Genomic DNA, 18,026 nt, shown 5'->3' on the forward strand with positions numbered 1-18,026 from the left:
GAGCGTTCTTGTGCACCTCAGAAGTTTGTAGCAAAGCAAGTATGGAGATTTGTGCCGGTGTTTTGTTTAGCTGGTCGATGACCGAGTATTCCTTGGCTTGTATCTTTCTCCAAAGATCGTTTGGCCCTGTCTCAATGATGGGTGACCGATTGGAGGCTTGCTTGCTTGACTCAGCTAGATGCTCAAGGGTATAGACTCTACCAGTTCTTGTCATACCCTATGCTGCAAAAGTCTCTTCGAATCTAACCTTGCCTTTTCTCCTTGCCTCGGATGTATAATCCCAAGGTACTGCCTTTTTATGGAATGGTTTCATGGCCTACATCACCACTGGAATCGGTGTGGCTATCTTTACTCCGAACGGAGCCTATGCTTTGGGTGGTAAAACTGCAACTTCAAAAGGTATGGGAGCATTCACCAGAGACACAAATTTGACCTCAATTGGCGCGGGTGTCTTTGCGGATGACGTTGATTCAAACTCAAGTGGCACAGACATATTTACCTCAACTTCCCCAGATGGCTTAATCTGGACTATGATTGGATTAAGAGTAACTACTGGATTCTTTTGGGTTAACCCACTGAGAAAGGTTCTCAGGAGCTGCAGCAGGGATGGGGGTGACATATCCAGCATCTTTGAGTCTTTCGTACAATTGGTCAATAGGTTCAGCAATGGCTGTATATTATTTCGGAGGTCTACAGTCGAAATTTGGTCGAGGTCTAGGGAGGTTTTGGCGTGTAGGAGGTGATTGATAGTGGGATGGTTGAGCATTGTAGGTTTGGTAAACATGTGCGGGTTGGGAATATCTGGGTGAAGTAGGCTGATATGCAGGACGTACAGGTGATTGATAAGTAGGTGGTTGAGTTTGGTAGGAGGGTGAGGGTGCTTGGTAATTTGGAGTTGGTTGATATGTGAGTGGAGGTGTTGGGTAAATTTAGTATTTGACAGGAGATTTGGTTCTCTGTACGACCATTACGGCTCGTACGTCCCTTTTCTTGGACACACCACCTGACTGCAAGGCCTTATTTGTAGCTTGCAAAGCCTCGAAGTTTGTAACCATATCGTTTTTGATGCCCTCTTCAATCTTTTCACCTAACTTGATAATGTCAGAAAATATGTGGCTCTCGATCATCATTAGTCGTTCATAATATGGCTGGTCCTGAGCCCGGACAAAGAATTTGTTCATTTGTTCTTCCTCTAAGGTAGGTCTGACCTTAGCAGCTTCGGACCTCCAGCGAGTGGCATACTCTTGGATCCTGGCTGATGTACCAAGACAAAGCATCTCCCTTCAATCTCCTCATGAAAAGCTTCATGCGGATTCTCTCATCTTTCCCTACTCCAACCAGCTTGTCACAGTACATTCTCAAATGGTCCCATGGATCCCCTGTACCATCAAACATTTCGAACTTCGGAGGTTTGTACCCCTCGGGAAATTTGACATCGGGCTGTATGCAAAGATCTTCATAGTTCAGCCATTCAATTCCCTTACTTCCTTCAATGCCTTGAATCTGGCTAGTCAATTTCTTAAGTTCTTCGGCCAGGTTCCTGATGAGTAAGTCTTTATCATCAGACTCGGGTGTGCTTAAGATGGGTTGGGTGGAGTGCGACACAGTCTCCACATAGATAGGGGTGTTATGGTGGGTGTGAAAGTGGCCATTTGTGGAATTTTGGAGTTCTGGGATGAGTAATGGGGTGTTGTTTGAGGTATGGAAGGTGTTGTAGTGATGGTTAGGCGCGGGATGGTTCTGTTGCGTTGGGATATTCTGTGGAGGTGTAGGGTTCTGAGCATTTGGGAAATTGACATCTAGAGTGGTGAGGGAAAATGACAGTGTAAATGAGTCACAACTACTATCAAGTTCTTCTTGAAATTTTAGCAACTTTTTTCAAGTTGGGATGCATTTTCCTTTGGAACCTGAGTACCATGACCATGAGTGACCTCTAACCGTTTAGTTGAATTCTCCTTTCTGAAGTTGTTCAAATCTTCCATCTTCCTTTTATTCTTATTTTTGACAGGACTAAGAGGAGGAGTGGGTGGAAGGCCCCTGTATCTCGTGGAATAGGATGATATTGCCAGAGTGCACGAACTAACCTTTGGGGAGGGGAATAATAAAACAAAAGTAAAAACAAAAAGGTAACAAATTAGTGAGGTAGGCCTATCGACAAATTGATTTGGAGAACTTAGAATGCCAAATGCCTAATTTTATTGATAAAAAATAAGACGAATCCCAAATCAACACTAAATAAACTGGCAATGAAAATCACTAATGGTCGTTGGACTTATTAGATTTTATAAAGAGAAAAGAAAAAACTCCTATCTACTTGGTCTTAGAAGGACCTTCCCCAGATTTGGCATCTTTTGTTCCGTCAAATAGCTTTCCCAACTCGCGAAGTCCCAGCAATAGGTAGGCCCTGTCTCGATGTCCGTGTTCGTTTTCTTCAGCATTTTGGCAGTCTTCGACCCTCTTGAGAAACTTTCTTTCCAACTCCACTATGCCTCGCTCCAAGTATCCCAGTTGCTTGTTGGTACTGAAAGTCATGTCCTTCCATTCCTCAATCAGTTTCTGGTTGGCTACTTGTATATCAAAGTGCTCGCTTTCGCACTCCCGCATCCTCTTGTGTAGTTGGCTATATTTGATCTGTGCCTCGGCCCTTTCATCTATGATCCTGTGGCCTCTAGCAAACCCTGTCTGGCCCAGACCATCGTGATTATCTTCCAACCAACCTGAATAGTAGGGAGCGCAACCAGCGTGGTATCTATCCGGCTCGATTGTATCTCTCCCCATGACGATTTTGCAGTTCCACATATGCTAAGCTTGGCACTTATAAGGACTATCATCAGCCTGGAAGTCAGCCCGGAAATGACTCATCTTGTCAACCCTGGGTATAACCTGCTTTCTACCAGCTTGCCTCATAACCTGGAGAGGGACGTAAGGGTATGTTCCTCTTAGACCGATCAATAATAGAAAAGGTGCATCTCTGGATCGGGCGATGAATTCCTTGGTCGGAAACCACTCGAACATCCACTGTACCTGGTCCTCAATTAGATGATCGAATAATTCTACCCATCCTTTGGCATCTTCTGGCTGGGCGAACATGTTGGGCATGTAATTCATTCGCTTTGGATGATGGAAAGCGATATGATCATCCCAGTCTCTTCGCTAAATCTCTTGTCGGTAGTCACCCCTTTGGAGATGCTCTGTGAGCCAGAGCTGAAGTAGAAAATTGCAGCCTTCGAAGTTTTTGGCTCCTTGTTGGCATTTTTCCAAGGCTCGATATATTTCCACAACGATCATGGGCACAATGCTGAAGGGTTGCCCATCAATTCCTTCCATTAGAGTCTTAGTCACCATAGCTAGCCTGGTGTGGATTCTTGCTTTCTTTATGGGAAACACGATCAACCCCAGGAAACAAAACAGGAATATAAAGACCCTTCGATGAATATGCCCTAATGATGTGATGGCAAACTCGTTCGGATAGGTACGGTAGGATTTGTTGTGACCGTACCTCTCATACAAATAGTCAAAAGGGATGTAGGATTCTTTCAGACATGTCAGTTTTGGATTCTTCCTCAGACCCATCATTTTGAGGAAGCCCCTGCCCTTGTGGTTCTCAAACATTAACAAACCCGGAGTTTCCCATGCTATACCAACCAATCCTATTATCTCCTCTAGCAAGGGTGTCATCTCAATGTCCCCGAAGCAGAATACAACCCTCTCACAATCCCAGAACAAAGTAGCAGCTTTTATGATCTTGTTGGTGGGTTGGGTCTCCAGGAGAAAACGTAGATTTTCCAAATATTTTCGGACAAGATTTTGATCACTAGAGTGAAGATCTTTCCACCAGCTTAGCAGTATCGGGTGGATGTTGGTGACCATGCCGAATATAGGGACTTTGTGCCTCATTTTCTGTAAAACAAACAAGGTTAGGCATTTACCCCCACCGGACTTGTCTATTTAATACCAACAATTAACATGAAGCATTTAGTTCTCCAAATAAATGCACGGAACGTGGTGGTGTCTGTTTGGGTTTAGGGAAACCCAATGGACTTTGGACAAGGCTATCTTAAAGAGTCATTATGCGGACAATATAACTGGCTCAACTAGGTTTGACCATGATGCATGCACAGTTTAGACAGAGTAATGTTTCTATGGGGTTTTAGACTGGTACCCTTGAGCGGACAACTCAAGGGGAAAAGGCACAAAACCATCGACTACACCGTTGATCGACTGGTTTTACCACAAATATGCCTTTTCCGGATTTAGGTGGTGATAATATGGGAAGTGCGCAACCACTCATTATAAGCGTTGCTATGATATTTGTTTGGCACGAGTGGAATATGATGTTGAGCATGATTATGCAATAATTAAAAGCATGTTGACACGTATTTGCACGTTTAAGAAAGTGATAAATACAATAGTTTCATAATTTAAAGCAATAATGAAAGAAAGAAATGAAGAAGATAAGTCAGTTTTGCAATTGAAAAGGAATTGAATGCTTAAATGAATTAAACAAGTAATTGCACATAAGGGAGGTATAGATTCACAATAACAGTCTGAAGTGGTAAAAGCCTAGAAATCCCCAGCAGAGTCGCCATGCTGTCGCGCCCCCTTTTCCTCGCGAAATCGGGTTTATAACGTTTGGTATGGGACAACTCGTTCCTTTTGGGAACCGGGTTTTGCATTTGAAGAGTCGCCACATAATGATTTAAGGGGCATTAGGACACCAATATGGTTCAATTCTAAGTTCATTTGAATAACCAGAGATAGGGTAAGGGCTTGAAATTATCCCAAGGGGAAGGTGTTAGGCACCCCTCAGGATCCACTAATGTGGTTCACGGCCAGACAGTTTATTGTGAATTTAGCAAATAAACAAGTATGGGATCAAACATTAGGGGATTTAAATTTGAACACATAAAAGAAAGAACAAGTAAAAAAAGAGTTTTAAAAAAAGAGTTTGCAAATAAAGGGAAAGGGGGTCCTAGGTTTATATTTAATATGGATCACATCAATGCAATACCCGGTATGATACTCCTCAAAAGAGGGGATACACGTCGTATTAGCACACCGGTCATAATATCCATATCTACCCTTCCCACCCCGTTAAGGTATTAAAGCGTGGATTGGTCTCGATTACTATTGCATGCTATTACCCGTCCCATTCCTATCAGTCCCGGAGGAGCTTAAGACTACTATTCCTAAATGGGAGGGATATTAGGCTGATGGGTTTCAAAGGGTAAAAATCTAAGGCGACATACAAAACACATACTGCATTTTGGGGAAAGCATATAAATATATAAAGGCCCATATACACCTCCTTAAACAAAAAAGCACATAACTAGCATGACTTGCACATACTTTTTTGGTCTGATTAAAATACTAAAGACGAGGGGAGTTTGATTATTGAAGCAGATCTGTTTATTACATAACTCAGATAAGAAGTCTGAATCAGGCCTGCGTGCTGGTTGTAGCAATTGACAAAAACGCATTAAGATTTACGGTTATTACTCTAAGGCTTGCCTAAGTGTTTAGATGAGGTCCTATAGGCGTGATATCTACTTAATTCAGAATATGGCAAAATAGTGATAACTCAAAACGAATTGTTTGAAATCCTCTAGGCATGCTTGCTAAACCTCGTTAAATAAGGGAATTAGATTATTTAAAACTGATACAGAATAGACTGATTTTAAAACAGACTAGTTTCAGGTTCTGCAGGCGATGGTATCTAATATTGTTGATTTTAATTCGTATAGACATGATATATAACATTGAATGTGAATGGAAACGAACCAGATTTACTCGGGAATCCCTATAGGCATGATTTCTATATATTACTGATTTTGATATTATGAACATGGAACTTATTTATAGCCGTTTAGAACCTAAAGCATGATATCTAAGTGGCATGCAGCATGTAAATAAGTCCTATAGGCAGGTTATCTAGGTGTGACATTGACCATGAAGAAATTGAGACAAATCCTATAGACATGGTGTCTAAAAAATGCAGAATTGAGCACAAAGAATTTAAAATAGTCCTAAAGGAACGCTTTCTACCCTTGAGCATACATAGTTACCTAACCATTTTCAGTAGCCAGCCCTCAAATGTTTATTACAAATTATTACAGACCAGAAATAATGAATTACATCAGAAAAGTACAAAGAAAAGTTACAACCAGAGGAAGCTTGATTCTTGACTTCCTCTCTGAGTTATGGAATAAACTACCTCAAAATGCCATTGATCCAAAGCCTTTCTTAGACTTGAGTGTGTCAGAGTTCCCTAAGGGTCTCAAGAGGACCCTAGGCAGTGCTCACACCCAAGTTACATAACCAGAATAGAGATGAGTGCAATGGAAGTGCTAGCCCTTATGTGTCCAAGTTCAGAGGAGCTCATGGGTCCCAAGGCAAGGCTCACATAAGGGGCAGAACTTAAATCTAAGAAGATAGTGAAGGTGCAAAAACAAAGTTTCAAGAACTGAGGGAATAAAGGAGGGGAAAGGATGATGGGGAGACAGCCATTAGCATTTTACAGAGTTAACAATTTCATACACAAGGGGTCAGGGGATTAGCAATTCATTGCAAGGAGCCTATACACTTAGGCATGGATTAACTTTGGGCAAGTACAACAATAGAGGGTGCTGACATGCCTATAAAACAATTAGAATACACAACATCTAGAGGAAACATGGAGGTTATCATCCCATGGGATCAAGTTTGGGTCATGCACAGCAATGTCCAATGTTGTCATCCACTAAACCAACCACAAGCATTAAAAAAATTGGGGTAGGGTTTTAGGATTCACAAGTCATGATAAATTAATTCAGAATAGGAAAAGGAAAAATTACATCATGTTTAATAATGGTACTGGGTTAAATACAAATAGTTGTTAAACAAGGATGCAAGAAACAGTAAATAAGCATGTTGTTGTTGGTGCAGAAGCTTAATTAGGACATACCAGTAAGAAATGCAAATGCAGAAAAATAAGCAACCCACAGCCTAGCCTTGGCTTTCAGCCGGCTAGGTAGAGCAGAAATATAGTAGTAACAGAGAAAAGAGAGAGATTTGGTGGAGTGTGTGTGTGAACTCAAGTGTGTTATGCCTTGTGTTCGTGTTTTTGAAAGAAGAGAAGTACATGATATTTATAGCCTTTTGAAAACGAGTGAAAGAGAGGTAATAAATTACAAACATGGAAACAATCACTATTCAGAATCAATTACACAAGTGATTGCCTTTAATTAAGGGATCACTTGCTTAACGGGCAATGACAGGTTAAAAATAAGGAAAGAAATCAATTTATATGCCTGCCGACAGTTGCCATAACAAAAGTAGTAAAACATTAAGTTAGAAATTGAGTCTAGGTACAGAAATACACTTATTTTGGAAAGGATTTAGTATGGCAAAACAGGAAAAGAAATCAATTAACCTTAATAGGCGAGTGAAATCAGAATTTCACAAAGGAAATGTTTGAAATCAGTCGCAAGTTTGAAGACCAAACAAAGAAGGAAACTCAGCATATAAATAGAGTGCACAAATGATGGTCATGCGAGGCCAAACTATTGGCTAAAGGAAATAACATGCAATAGTAGCACAAAATTTAGTACATAGCCACATTCGAAGCATGATAGTCCAGTAGGTCAAGTCACATTGAATCACTAGTGAAGTAACACATAATGTCAAAGCATGTGAAGATCTCACAGTAGCAGGTGAAGAAAACCCCCTTTTAAAATTAGGGTTTCAAGCATAATCGAATTTTAGAGATGATAAAAAACCAGAGTCAGAAGAATCACACAAAGGAATAAGAAATTTTGAAATAAAGAACTTCAAATTGAGTCATGTACTTAAACTAACAGTCTCAGACCCAAAGCCATAGGGTTTTCAACAATAGTAGAGTTTTAAAAGATGGATAAATAAATAAATCGGACAAAACTCAAGCAAACAAGAATTCGTCTAATAAACAGTCAAAGAAATTAGGGCTTTTAACATGCAAACTTAGGTAGAAGAAGGATATGAGCAAACATAGCAAAACATGTTAAAAATCAGAGAACAATTTTGAAATAACTTAAAAAGAACCCTAATCGGAAAAGATAAGGGGTTTTGAAAGCAAAGTTTTTAAAAGAAACTTTGAGAAAACACGATTAGAAGTTCAGAGCAAACATAGATCTGAAACAGATCTAAAAGAAATTGAAAGAACCTTAGATGTTAGGGTTTTAGAAGAACCCCAAGTGATGAGAAAGGCCTTGAAAACCATCGATCTAAGCAGGAGAGTCAAAAGTCTGACTCGAATAGCCATGGCTGGCCGGAGAAAGGTGAGAGACGAATGGAGAACAGTTATCGAGCAAAGACTGGACAAAATCCCTTCATGATCTGGTCATGAGATCACAGAATCGAACACGTAGAAGTCGTGGGAGGTTGATACAGGTCTCCGATGACCTTGGAAGCCATAAATTTGGGAGGTATTAGGGTTGTAGTTTGATGGTGACGGCTAGGGTTTGTAGGAGTTTCAGAGAGAATTGAGAAAAAAGGGGATTCAAGGGAGGCAGTAGGTAAGAAATGATTTAGGTTTAGGGGTTAGTTTGGGTTAAAAAAGGAAAGGGCAGTCGGTAGCCGTTGATCTAAATGATCAACGACTGGGATATAATTAGGTGGGGATTTGGGTATGGGTCGGTTTAATCGGGTTGGGGTTGGGTATGTGTAGGAATTGGGATGGGGTAATTGGGTTTAAATTGGGCGTTCAATTCAGGATACAATTAAAATATAATTGGGCTAGATTTTAAATAGCCAATTTTCCCCTTTTTATTTTATAAAAAATAGTAAATTAATTCCTGGAAATAAATTAAAGGTACTAAAATGATTTGTAATACATAATTATCAATTTAAAAATACTGGACTTAATATTTATAAATATAAACGCAATTAAATCTTAAAAGGGGCTAATATTGCAATTACATGCAATTTAGCTTTAAAAATACTAAATAAATTTGTAAAAATATGTAAAAAAATATATCAGCTATATTGTAGTATAAATATGATAATCCAATAAATGAATCACCAAAATGATAATTTTGGAAATTATTATTGGGTTTTTATGAATAAAAATAGGGGAATAAATTGGTTAACAAATCTTTAAAAATTAAGAAAAAATAATAAAACATTGGGACATACTTATATATGCTATTTTGAAAGTATTTTATATATAAAAAATATACAGAAAAACATTGGGTATCAACAACCGGCATATTGTGCTCATGTTGAAGAAGAAACAAATGGAAATTCTTGGTTCCATGACATCAAGGAGTACTTATCGGAAGGAGAATACCCGGAGCATGCGAATCACACTCAGAAATGCACACTCCAGAGATTGTCAAATCACTTTTTCCACAATGGAGGATACTTGTACAGAAGAACTCTTGATTTGGGTTTAAGGTGTGTCGTTGCGAAGGAAGCTTCTAAGCTACTTGAGGATGTACATGCTGGGCCTGTGGCACACACATGAATGGTTTCGTCTTGGCTAAGAAGATACTCAGAGCCAGTTACTTTTTGATGACCATGGAGACATAATGCATCCAGTATGTCCGCAAATGCTTTCAATGTCAAGTGCTTGCCGATATGATAAAAGTACTACCGAACGAGCTCAATGCAACAAGTTCACCTTGGCCATTCGCCGTTTGGGGAATGGTTGTTATTGGTCCAATTTAGCCCACTGCTTCAAAAAGGCACAGATTTGTCCTGGTAGCCATTGATTACTTCACGAAATGGGTAGAAACTGCATCTTACAAAGTTGTAACCAAGAAAGTTATCGTAGATTTTGTCAAGGATCGTATTGTCTGCCGATTCGGAGTTCCCGAGTCCATTATTACTGACAACTCCGCCAATCTCAACAGTGATCTAATGAAAGCTATGTGTTAAGCTTTCAAAATCAAGCACAAGAATTCCACAACCTACAGACCTCAGATGAATGGAGCCGTAGAAGCCGCCAACAAAAATATTAAGAAGATACTAAGGAAAATGGTAGAGAACCACAAACAATAGCATGAGAAGTTACCCTTTTCTCTATTGGGGTACCGTACCATGGTTCGCACATCAATCGGGGCAACTCCCTACATACGGGTTTATGGTACTGGTGTTGTCATCCCACATGAGGTGGAGATTCATTCTTTAAGAATCATACATGAAGCTGAACTCAGCGATGTAGAGTGGATAAGGAGTCGCTATGAGAAATTATCCCTTATCGATGGAAAGAAGATGAATGCAGTTTGTCACAGCCAACTTTATCAGAACAGAATGTCCAGAGCTTTCAACAGAAGGGTCAAACCAAGACAGTTTGCACCAGGGCAGCTGGTATTGAAGAAAATCTTCCCGCATCAAGATGAGGCCAAAGGAAAATTCTCTCCCAACTAGCAGGGACCGTACATGGTCCATAGGGTGCTGACAGGAGGAGCACTCATACTTGCAGAAGTATATGGAGAAATTTGGCCAAAGACAATCAATTCAGACACAGTCAAGAGATACTATGCTTAGATATTTCACATTTCCTCATTTGATATAATTGAACTACGCTTGACCTGATTCCCATTTAAGAGGGGATACGTAGGCAGCCTTATGGGTTCAGTCATATCATAATAAAATTTTCATTTCCCCCATGATCAGAAACTGGGACAGAATTTTGAGGAGGGTCCTCAAAGATCCAGAGCAATGCCTTCAAGATGTGTTACAGTCACTAGTTCATCAAAAATTACTTAATAATATCAATACGTTTCCAAAACAACTCTATTTTTATCAATAATTGCATATTTTTTGAAAATTCTATTTCCATAACAATCAGGTGTCACCTAGGGGAGCTCGAAAGTATTTCAGAACGGAGCAAATCAAAGCCTACCGATAGGAGCACGAACCAACCTTCCCTCCATAGAACTTACAATTTTTCTTTGAACGCAGGCACATTTGACGTAATGATAGTACTTGCAAAACATGTATACACAAAGATAATTTACTATTAATCAGGCCATCAGACATCAGATACATCTCTAACTAAGATATACACTACTCTTATTTGTTGCTCGCTCTTTGCATGGGACTAATCCTTGTCCCCCATATTTGCATGAGGCTAATCCCTGCCTCCCTATTTGCATAAGTCTAATCCCTGACTCCATACTTGCATGAGGCTAATCCCTGCCTCCCTATTTGCATGAGTCTAATCCTTGACTCCCTATCTGGATGAGGCTAATCCCTGCCTCCTTATTTGCATGAGTCTAATCCTTGACTCTATATTTGCATGAGTCTAATCCCTAACTCCTTATTTGCATGAGTCTAATCCCTGACTCCACATTTGCATAAGGCTAATCCTTGCCTCCTTATTTGCATGAGTCTAATCCCTGACTCCACATTTGCATGAGGCTAATCCCTGCCTCCCTATCTGCATGAGTCTAATCCTTGACTCTATGAGGCTAATCCCTGCCTCCCCAAACTTGCATAAGGCTAATCCCTGTCTCCCTATTTGCATGAGGCTAATCCTTGCCTCCCCATTTTCATGAGTCTAATCCTTGACTCTCTATTTGCATGAGGCTAATCCTTGCCTCCCTATTTGGATGAGTCTAATCCTTGACTCCGCATTTGCATGAGTCTAATCCCTGACTCCACATTTGAATGAGGCTAATCCCTGCCTCTCTATCTGCATGAGTCTAATCCCTGACTCCACATTTGCATGAGGCTAATCCCTGTCTCCCTACTTGCATGAGGCTAATCCCTACTTCCCTATTTACATGAGTCTAATACTTGACTCCATACTTGCATGAGGCTAATCCTTGCCTCCCCATCTGCATGGGACTAAGCAATGTCCGTCTTTGCACGTATATGGCTCTATTTCTAAGTACTCTTTATTCTCTTTTCAATCGGGCTAAGCTCTGCCCCCCACTTCACAAGACTAAGCATTATCTTGAAAACATCATGACTATTGCATATCATGGGCTGAAATATCGCCAATCTATCCGAAAGCGTCATAGTCTAAATGCATCATCCTTATAGCCGGAAGACACCATGCCATGGCCTGAGGACCTCTCAAATTTGCATACCATTATTCAAAGGCTTCATGGTTCGGAGGCACCATCTTCATGGCCCGAGAACAACATTTCATGGTATGCAAATCCCTCATTAAACAATTCATGGCCCAGGACGTCATGGTCCAAGGACGTCATCTTTAACCGTCCGAAGACAACCTTCATGGTCCAAGGGGAATTTGCATCATGCTTAATTTTTCACAAATACATGTTGTAGCATCTTTTATCTGCATGTAATTAGGAAGCAACTACTATCCTAGCAAGAGCGATCTCGCTCCAGTTCCTTCAACTATCCCGAGCTTTAACCGCTCACCATAGCCGCTTTTGCATCTCGTGTCCGTTTTTGCAATAACTTCATCGGTATATTCCACTGATGAATCTCGAACTACACATGTCCTGACACCTGTAAGATCAGGGATATGTAGGAAACTCGAAGACCAGAGTCCGATCCCCATCTTTCAAAGCATCCCATCCGGTTAAAATTGGCCATAATCTCTTTACCCGAAAACTTTTTCATCCTTTCCGGGTAAAGAGGGGCAGCTGCTGATACCCAATTTTTTCCTATATATTTTTAATATGCATAAATACTTTAAAAATATATATATATATATATATATATGCATAAATACTTTCAAAATAGTATATATATGAATATATAATCATGCACAAGGTTTGTATAATTTTTCTATAATTTTAAAGATTTTAAATTGATTTATTTCCTTCCCTTTTACTCATAAAATCCCCAATAATTATCCCTCAAATTATTGTTGGGGTGATTTACACATGTAAATTCTATATTTATGCCAAAATAGTGTTGAAATATTTTTAGTGCATTTTTATAATTGCATTTTGCATTTGTAAAGCTAAATTGGATATAATTGCAATATTAGCCTTATTAATGTATAATTACATTTATATGCATAAACTTGATCTTCTATATTTTAAAAATATTAAATATCTATTTTAAATCATTTTAATACACAAAATTAATTTTTCAGAAATTATCTGTTATTTATTATAAATTATATAGGGATAAATTGCTATTTAAAATATAGCCAGATTACATTTCAATCATAGCCTCAATTAAACCCAATGCTCAGCCCAATTCCTAATCAAATTACCCGACCCAGGCCCTAAGTGATATTACCCATCCCAAGACCCATCAAATCCTGGCCGTTGATCTAAAAGATCAACGACCCTCGTTCGTTCCTTCCTTTTTTAACTCTAAACGACCCTTAACCCTAACCATTTTTCATAGACTGTCGCCTCTGTATTCTCTCATCTCCTTTCCTCTCCTCTCTTAGTGACTCAACCAAACCCTAGCCCTTCAAACCGCCGACCTCTCTTCTCCAGTCTTCTCTGGTGATCTCTCATTGACTCCTAAGCCTCCAATGGCTTCTCTAATGTCATGCTTGCCTTATCTAAGGTCTTCAAGGGCCTAGGGCCATGCCTACTTGCATCTAGGGTTCGTCACTTATCTATTCTTGGCTACTCCAGTATGATTTCGAGCAAAATCACGCCGCATTTGTTACGATCCTTGGGATTCTAGACAGGTTCTTTCATCTCTATTTGGGTTTCTTCGGAAACCCTAATTTCTGCCTACATCTTCTAGATCTATACAAATTTAAAATGATTTGAGTTTGTTCCTTTGATGTTTTACACTATCCTTGGAACTCTTTACGAGAATCATGTGATTTCAAGTGTTTTCACCTTCTTCTAAAAAATTAGGGTTTCAGAACTTCTTGTAAAACTTTATTTAAACTGATTCTTTCTGTTTAAACTTCTATTTCTTGCATATTTTGACTAATTCTGTGATTTTACTACCTTTTCAACTCGCCTATGTTGAAAGCCCTAATTTTCTAGATTTCTTTATTTGGTTCTGTGTATTAGCATGACTACTCGTTTCTTGTTTGAGTTTCTGTGACTATCTTGCTTCGAATATGTTCCTACTGAGTTTCTAGCCTAACATATATCACCTCTATGTACTTGTGTTCGTCTTGAATGTTTAAGGCTCGCTTCTTTCTTTCAGTATTATTTAACCTGCATGTTTGCTATGTTTGGTTATTCTTATCTTACTCTATTTATATGCTGAATACTGAATCATGACTGTCTCTTTGATTGACTCTGAGCTCCCTATTTCTTAGCTTGATTTGAAAACTTTCCCTTAATCCTTCGATTCTCATGTTTAAACTTGGTTTATTTGCTTATTTATGGGAACCAAGTTACTCTCCTTAAATCAGTAATTTCGAGTCCTTGATTCACTAATTTACTATATGCTGATTTTTGATTATTTCCATATTCTGCAACTTTATTTTGTTTTCTTACCTTATTTGGTTAACCGAGTATTTTACTTATTCTGCACTAGTTGTTTCCTTAATTGAACTCTTATGTACTTACCCCTAATTGTCTATCTTGTACTTGATACCCTACTTGATGTCTTTCCTTAAACATTTTCTGCCCATTACCGTTGGTTGATTACCCATTAATTAAAAGAGTACTTGCATTGATTTGATACTGATTAGTATTTGGTTCCATAATTACTATACTACTGTGATTCTTACCTTACTTTACCTAATTTCGAACTACTATATTTACACACCCTCTCATTAACACAAACACACGAACACATTGGTTAAAATCTCTCTCGCACACAAAAACTCTCTTCTGCTCTCTTTTCTCTAGTTACTTGCTATTGTTCTAAGTCAGTCGTCTGCAAGCCAAGGCTGATTACTCTACTCTCTTACTCCTCACTTTGTGTTTACTACCTTCTTTACTAGTATGTTCTGACTTCAATTCAAGTTCCAAAAACAATATGGTCCTTTTATTACTTCAATTCATCCTGTTTCTAGTCTGCTTTTACTTATGGTTTTGCTGTGAAACCTGTAGTTAATATGTTTACATTATTAGCATGTTATGTACTCCCTTTCTTAGGATCAGTATGAACATGTTACCCCTTCTATATAGTCTGTGTCTATATGTTCTTGCTCTATCTGGTTTCTGGTATGAATCTCCTTGTAAAGTAGTCTGCACTCCTAAACTTGTATGAGTCTGGGGATTGATTTTAAATCATGTTGATCCTATGCTAAACCCCTTAAGCATTGTTGATTCTGTGACTATGTCTAATTAGTGTTTCTGAGTATGTTTATACCAATTCCAAAGATTTCTACCTGCTATGTATTTACCATTATGTGCTCCACATGTTCCCAATTCCCATTTACCATTATGTGAAAGCTTGTGGTGCTAAACCTGTCTTGGTTCTTTGTTCTATATATGATGTTGAACCTGTTTTGGTTTTGAGGTTGGGCTATTGTTTGTTGATGGACCTACTCTTTTCAAAACTATCTCATTGAATAACTCCTCTGTTGTTTTACTAAATTATTTCATGCAAATGTCTTTTAAACATTGTTTCCCACTAAAACCTTTCAAACTGTGTCAAGCACCCTCACTCTACTCCTAAATCATTAGGTTCTGCCCCCTCCAGTGTGTGTACTGCATTGAGATCCTCTTGAGAACCCTCTGAACTCTGGCACACTAAGGCTGGCCCTTCCATACTACACTTACTCAATTTGGTTACCAAGTCTAGGTGTGAGCACTACCCGGGATCCTTGAGATCCTTAGGAAACTCTGACGCACCTAGACAATGACATTGTCTATGGAATTTGGGCATTTGAGGCTGTTGGAGGCATTGGAAATCTGGGCCTATTTGTAGGCTCCCTATAGAATAACTTCTTATTTTTCTTATCTACTTATGTAATTCATCCATATGGTGTGTAATAATTTGTAAACGAATATTGGGGTAACTAGTAAAAAAGAGTGGGTCGTTACATGTTTGTGGGGTAATACGGGTAGAAATCATGCCTATAGGACTTTATATTTTGCTGTGTTAGAAATCATATCTATAGGTCTCAAGTGGTTCCAATAATAGAAATCATGTTATAGGTCTTAAAATCAACTTCACAAGTAGATACCATGCCTATAAAATATGATCCAGTCCAACTTCTGTTATAACGGACATTTATATGTGCTTTCATTTGTTATCATGACTACCAGTTTCTAAAATAAGTTTTTAAAAAATTAGATATCATGCCTATAGGGAACAACACCAAAAATTCTGCCTATAGAGTTAAACCAGTTTAGTTTAAATAAGTCAATCCAGTCCACGATTAGTTCACTCTGAAACTAGTTTAATTAATGGTTTATTTTCCCTGCAACGAGTTCTTTCAAAAACTGCTTTGATCAATCATTAAACAACATACCTATAGGGATTCAAGAGTCTGTTTTAAAATCTACCATGTTTTACTATATAAAACATAATTATCATTATTCCACGTGTAGGCAATCCTATAGGGCATTTTCAAATCCTGTAACTCTGAAACTATTTATGTGACTTAATGTCGTTCTAATTTTGACAGCCTTTAAAAATCAGCAGGCAACTGATAGGGCCATTACTTTTGAGTTTATAAAATAAACTGCCTATCTTCTGTGTCTTGATATTCACTTAGACATCATGCATTAGGATACTATTTAACAAAAGGCCCTTATTTGTGTTTGAATCGTGCTGCTTATGTGTATTATTTGAGGAGGTAAACTTGAGCCTCTAATTGCTTCCTTTTGTCTTATGTGCTAAGGTCCTATATGTTCTTGCATGTTGCCTTAGTATTTTCATCTTTAAACCTTAGGGGTCTATCTAGAACCGCCTATAGGTAGAGGTCCTAAATTTCCTCTAGAACCATTAAGAAGAGACGGGTAACAACATGCAATAGAGATCGCTGGCCAACACACGCTTTAATGACCACTAAGGGGGTGGGAATGGTAGATATTGGATTTGATGACTATGCGCTAATGTCACGTGTAGCCCCTCATTGAGGAGTGTTTACCGAACATTGTGTGGGGTGATCCTATAGGCTAACTAACCTAGGACTCCCCCTTTTCCAAAATTCCTTTTTGTTTAAAACCTTGTTTTTATACAACTTGTTCAAAATCTTTACCTTATTATTTGAGTTATACAACGAGCTTTACTTGCAATTTATTTGTTAATGGACTAATTCATAAATATAAGTTCAGTCGGGACCCACAGTTGTAGACTGAGAGGGGTGCCTAACACCTTCCCCTCGAGGTCATTTCAATCCCTTACCCTAATCTCTGATAATGTGACCCAATCCAAGAGTTAATCGCTCTAGGTGCCCTAACGCACCATAATTCTTTAGGTGGTGACTCTTCAAATACCCAATTACCAAAAGGAAATGAGTCATTACCCCCCCCCCCCCCCATAAATGTCAAAACCTGCACCTTTTCTCCGTAGAGGGAAAAAAGGGGGCGCGAAAGGTGCCATACAATATGGCGAAATAGATAAGGGATGAGTGCCCGGTACTAGATCAATACCAAAATCAAAATCCCTGTCAGGTGGCATGCCCAACAGTTCTGCAGGAAACACATCGAGAAATCCCTCACAACTGGAACTGAATCAATACTAGGAGTCTCTCTACCGACATCCCTTACAAAGGCTAAGTAAGAAAGAGAACCCTTCCCAACCATATGTTGGGCCTTCAAGAATGAAATCACCCTACTGGAAAAATAATCAGTCGAACCTCGCCACTCAATCTATGGCACACCCGGCATAGCCAACGTCACTATCTTAGCGTGACAGTCTAATATACTACGACATGGAGATAGCCAATTCATGCCCAATATAACATCGAAATCCACCATACATAATAACCAAAGATCCGCTCGGGTCTCCAAACCCCCAATAGTCACCATACACAATCGGTATACACGGTCTACAAAAACAGTATCGCCCACTGGAGTAGATACACGAATAGATGAAACAAGAGACTTATGGGGCGTATCTAAATAACGCTCAAAGTATGATGACATATAAGAATAAGTGGAACCGGGATCAAATAACACAGAGGCATCTCTATGGCAGACTGAGACAATACTTATGATCACGGCGTCTGAAGCAATGGCATCGGGTCTAGCTGG

Source organism: Nicotiana tabacum, chromosome 8 (assembly GCF_000715075.1).
Source record: "Nicotiana tabacum cultivar K326 chromosome 8, ASM71507v2, whole genome shotgun sequence".
NCBI lineage: Eukaryota > Viridiplantae > Streptophyta > Magnoliopsida > Solanales > Solanaceae > Nicotiana > Nicotiana tabacum.